Source organism: Leptopilina boulardi, unplaced genomic scaffold (assembly GCF_019393585.1).
Source record: "Leptopilina boulardi isolate dan_hultmark-lab unplaced genomic scaffold, ZJU_Lbou_2.1 LbouV2_40, whole genome shotgun sequence".
Taxonomy (NCBI): Eukaryota; Metazoa; Arthropoda; class Insecta; order Hymenoptera; family Figitidae; genus Leptopilina; species Leptopilina boulardi.
In genome coordinates, this window is record NW_026137974.1 from 255,103 (window position 1) to 261,102 (window position 6,000).

The 6,000-nt window shown below is 23.6% G+C and overlaps 1 long non-coding RNA gene across 1 annotated transcript in view; it reads right to left on the reverse strand.

The window, feature by feature from the left end:
- Positions 1-6,000, reverse strand: part of LOC127289199 (uncharacterized) — a 59,144-nt gene extending 53,144 nt beyond the window's left edge. The window contains exon 1 of the long non-coding RNA XR_007844138.1: positions 5,829-6,000. This is a non-coding gene — a long non-coding RNA (uncharacterized LOC127289199). The remainder of the gene's footprint in view (positions 1-5,828) is intronic.

Consider the following 6,000-nt stretch of genomic DNA (forward strand, 5'->3'; position numbering starts at 1 on the left):
TAGATAACAGATTGGTAAAATAATCTAGATAATAGTTTGGTAAGATAATCTAGATATTAAATTGGTAAAATAATCTAGATAATAGATTGGTAAGATAATCTAGATATTAAATTGGTAAAATAATCTAGATAATATATTGGTAAGATAATCTAGATAATATTATCTTAATAAGATAATTAATATAATATTATCTTGATAAGATAATCTAGATAATATTATCCTAATAAGATAATCTAGATAATATTATCCTAATGAGATAATCTAGATAATATTATCTTAAAAAGATAATATATAATTTTTGATAAGATAATCAAGATAATATTGTGATAAGATAATCTAAATAGTATGGCATTTTTTTTTTTTTAATAACTTTAATTGACTGACAATTGACGGCAATATATTGTTCATTAGAAATTTCTCTTACAACAGTGATTATTATTACATTATCGTGAGAGTGAGTGAGACTTATGTCAAGTCGCGCTATCATTACCCCTTTGTTACCCCTTTACCCCCCTCCCTCCCCCCCTCTCTCTCTCTTTCTCAATTTTCCCCAGAGTATAACGTGAGTAAAGTTGAAACATGAATAATTAAATGACAGACGCCAGAATTAATTAAAATTTCATTAACGCAATTATAATTTTCTTTTTTTTTCACTGCATTTACCATAAGAGGAGAAAAAATTTTCTTTTCCTTCCGGAAAGGATTTATGTTGAATTTATTTTCAATTAGTAAAAAAATATTCTCTCACGTGTAATATTTCATATTTTTATATATATATATATATATATATTTTTTTTTTCTCTCTCTTTCTCACTCTGTCATCCAAGTTAGGATATTTTATATTCCACATCATTCGAATCACTAAAAAGGGGGATTTATTTTCATATATTATTAAATATAATTTTTTTTAATGAACGTTGATTTGAAATTTTAATTTTTGCATCTTTCATTTAATTTAAAAAAAAGGAGTTTGCAATTTAAAATTTTTTAATTTTATTTCATTTAATTTTGCAATTTAATAAAAGAAAAATATTTTTAATAATTTTTTGATCAATTTAATTAAAATAATTATATTTTTAGAATTAATACGCATTATAATTATATATAATTCACAGCTCGAAAAAAAATTTTTCTTTTATTTAAAGAAACCAATATTTTTTTGACTTGTTTGTTCTTTCATCTAAAATAAAATTTTCTTTGAAACAAAAAAAAAGTTTTTTAGTTTCCAAGAAAAATTTCTTTAAATAAAAGAATAAAAAATAAAAATTTCTTTCATTCAAAGAAATTTTCTTTGAAACAACGAAATTTGTGCATTAAATTAAATAAATTCTAACATTGATATATAGGGTCAAAGAAACATTTATTTGAATTAAATAAAAAATTTCTTTGAAACGAAGATAATTTTTTTTTGCATCAAAGATAATTTGTTTGAAACAAATATAAATTTGTCAAAGAAATCTTTTTCAATACAATTAATTATTTAATTAATATAATATAATCATATAGTAATAATAATAATATTATTATTATTATTAATAAACTATAAAATCTTTTAATTAATTAATTAAAAATTCTTTTCAATTAATTGAAAATTAAATAAAATTTTGTGAAAATGTAAATTTTGAAATTTTTTGTTTTCTCGTACAAAAGGAAGAATTTTTTTTTTATTCTTTGCTAATAAGACATAATTTAAAATGTAGAAAAAAAATTTCTCTCTCTCTTTTTCTCTCTATATAAAAGTGAACAAATCTTTGACCTCGTCCAGCAAGTGCGCGAATGGTTGAAGAATCAATTTAATCGATATGATGAAATGAACCTCGGGAACACCTCAGACTATCCTTTATTGGCTTACATTTACCTCGAAACTAACCATGCTTTCCTCACTCACCCCACCCCACCCCCCATCCTTCTGTCCTCTCACCCTCCCCTTCCCCCTTTAAAAATCACCTTACGCTCATCCCTCAAAAAAGGGTGTCACATTTCCTATGTCATAAAGTCAGCAAGTCTAGTGAAACTTATATTCATAAAACGATTTCTGTTTCCTCGAAGCGGGAAAATGGAGAAAATATGGAAGACGAGACTGTTACCCAATCCCCTTGCCCTCTTCTCTCACCACCCTACCAACCCTCACCAATAACGTCACTGCTACCAATCCACACCCCGTGTGACGACAAAGGAAAACCAAAAAACTTTGTGTGTGACTTTTCAGTGTTGGTTTTTTAACAAAACGGAAAAAGTATATGAATCACTTGCATAGTTATTTCCGGAAAATGTACACTTTTCCCGTGTCGCGTAGTTTAAAATATAAAATACGATATGCATCATATATATATTTGTACAATATGTTGACTTTTGAAAATATGAAATTTCTTTAAAAAATAAAAAAAAGATTTAAAAAAAAATGCTGTAAATATTTACCTATAGACTTCAAAAATTTCTGACTCAAATAATAATTATTTTCATACTATTGATAATACATTTATAACGTTTGTAAATATATCCGAAACTAATTGAAACTAGTTTGAAAAATGTTTGAAACATGTACAATAATCCATTTGAAACTAGTTTACTTTGAAATATGTTTGAAATACGTTCCAAACTATTTAAAACATTTCCGAAACTGTTTTAAACTAATTTTGTTTCAAACAGGTCAAAAATATGTTCAAAACTATTTAAAACATGCCCGAAACTGTTTTAAACTAGTTTGAAATATGTTTAAAACATGTACAAATCTATTTGAACCTAGATTAGTTTAAAAAACTAGTTTGAAGTATGTTTGAAACAGGTTCGAAACTATTTAAAACATGTCCGAAACGATTTTAAACTAATTTAGTTTGAAACAGATTTAAAACTATTTAAAAATGTCCAAAACTGTTTTAAACTAGTTTGAAATATGTTTAAAACATGTACAGATTTGTTTTGAACCTAGTTTAGTTTGAAAAACTAGTTTGAAATAGGTTTGAAACACGTTCGAAACTATATAAAACATGTTTAAAACTGTTTTAAAATAATTTTGTTTCAAACAGGTTTAAAATATGTTCCAAACTATTTAAAACATGATCGAAACTGTTTTAAACTAATTTAATTTCAAACAGATTTGAAACATGTTCGAAACTATTTAGAACATTTCCGAAACTGTTTTAAACTAGTTTGAAATAGATTTAAAACATGTTCAAATCTAATTGAATCTAGTTTAGTTTAAAAACATTTTGAAAACTATTTAAAACATGCCCGAAACTGTTTTAAACTAATTTTGTTTCAAACAGGTTTAAAACTATTTAAAACATGTCCGAAACTGTTTTAAACTAGTTTGAAATATGTTTGAAACATGTACAAATCTATTTGAACCTAGTTTAATTTGAAAAAGGTTTGAAACACGTTCGAAACTATATAAAACATGTTCAAAACTGTTTTAAACTAATTTTGTTTCCAAACAGGTTTAAAATATGTTCAAAACTATTTAAAACATGACCGAAACTATTTTAAACTAGTTTGAAATATGTTTAAAACATGTTCAAATCTAATTGAACCTAGTTTAGTTTAAAAACATGTTGAAAACTATTTAAAACATGTCCGAAACTGTTTTAAACTAATTTTGTTTCAAACAGGTTTCAAACTATTTAAAACATGTCCGAAACTGTTTTAAACTAGTTTGAAATATGTTTGAAACATGTACAAATCTATTTGAACCTAGTTTAGTTTGAAATAGGTTTGAAACACGTTCGAAACTATATAAAACATGTTCAAAACTGTTTTAAACTAATTTTGTTTCCAAACAGGTTTAAAATATGTTCAAAACTATTTAAAACATGCCCGAAACTATTTTAAACTAGTTTGAAATATGTTTAAAACATGTTCAAATCTAATTGAACCTAGTTTAGTTTAAAAACATGTTGAAAACTATTTAAAACATGTCCGAAACTGTTTTAAACTAATTTTGTTTCAAACAGGTTTCAAACTATTTAAAACATGTCCGAAACTGTTTTAAACTAGTTTGAAATATGTTTGAAACATGTACAAATCTATTTGAACCTAGTTTAGTTTGAAATAGGTTTGAAACACGTTCGAAACTATATAAAACATGTTCAAAACTGTTTTAAACTAATTTTGTTTCCAAACAGGTTTAAAATATGTTCAAAACTATTTAAAACATGCCCGAAACTATTTTAAACTAGTTTGTAATATGTTTAAAACATGTACAAATTTGTTTTAACTTAGTTTAGTTTAAAAAACTAGTTTGAAATATGTTTGAAACATGTTCGAAACTATTTAAAACATGTCCGAAACTGTTTTAAACTAGTTTGAAATAGATTTAAAACATTTTCAAATCTAATTGAATCTAGTTTAGTTTGAAAAACATGTTCGAAACTATTTACAACATGTCCGAAACTGTTTTAAACTAATTTAGTTTAAAACAGGTTTAAAACTATTTAAAACATGTCCGAAACTATTTTAAACTAGTTAGAAATAGGTTTAAAACATGTCGAAATCTTTTTGAATTTAGTTTAGTTTGAAAAACTAGTTTGAAATAGGTTTGAAACATGTTTAGAACTAAAACATGTCCAAAACTGTTTTAAACTTATTTAGTTTGAAACAGATTTGAAATATGTTTGAAACATGTTTGAAACTATTAAAAACATGTCAAATTGAACCTATAATTTATGTATTTAAAACAAATATACCATTTAATTGACTCAAATAATAATTAGTTTGATATAAATAAATATTTAGTTGTGTCAAGTAAATATTTATTTATGAAAATTTTTGGTAAATATCATTAGTCGGTAATGAAGATTTTTTTACCTAATAATTTTTTCCTAATAAATTCTAAAAATTTTAAATAGAAAATTTTTTATATAATATACAAATTTTTTTTTTTTTTTTTAAAAAATAATGAAAATCGTGTCTTTTTTCTATTAAATGAGAAATTTAATAATAAATATTTTACAACCCCATTTTATAAAACCTATAAAATTTTACATTTCCTATATGCCCAGTATTATATATCCGGATGATAAGGTTGACTTTGTATATAACTTCATTTTTTCAACAAAAAAAAAAAGGATAAAATTATTTTACAATAATATTTTTTTCCATGTGATAAATTGAAAAAAAAATATAAAATTTTAATCGAAAAATAACTAATAAAAGAAGCTTTATAATGGAACAAAATTTGCAACTGTGAAATATGCAGATCGTCATTAGATAAGAGAAAAAAAAATTCACTACAATCGATAATTTCAATGGCATTTTTTTTTTTTTTTGAGGTTAAAAGATTTATTCTTTACGTACTCTATATATATATTTTTTTTTCTCCTTCCTTCATTCTGCATATATAGACATTGATTTATCTCCTCGAAAAGTATTCATCTTTTTAAGTGTTTTCTATTTATGCAAAGGAAGGAATTTTTTTTACAATTTTGATTACCAATTAATTAAAAGAAAAAGAAAATAATTTAAATTTACATTAAAAAATAATCTTAATTAATAAATTTTCCTATGTATTAGGCAAATAAAATATCGTTACTGCTTTAAGAACGGAAAATATAACCTCAAAATTATTATGGAAGGGAGAGAGGCGAACATAACCTTAAATTTTGAAAAAGTCGAGTGGTAATCATAACCTCAAAATTTCGATCACGAAGAATAGAATATCGAAAAATTTGTCCAATGGACAAAAGGCGAACATAACCTCAAAATTTTCAGTCTCAATTATACTTTTTTAATAGCAGTTCAACAATTTTTTTTTTCATAAAAGTAAATATGTAATTAATTAATTTATAATTAATTTTTTTAATAAAAAATAAATAAAAAAAAAAATTACATACCTTTTGTTTGCTGTATTTTGGAGTTGTCCTTGAAGCAATGAAAAATTTACACTAAAATCACACGCGGTTTAAATATTTTCGAAACACTACCGGAATTTACTTTTTTTTTATTTTACTCACTTAAAACTAATAATTTAATAATTAATAATAATATAATTATTATTAATTAACT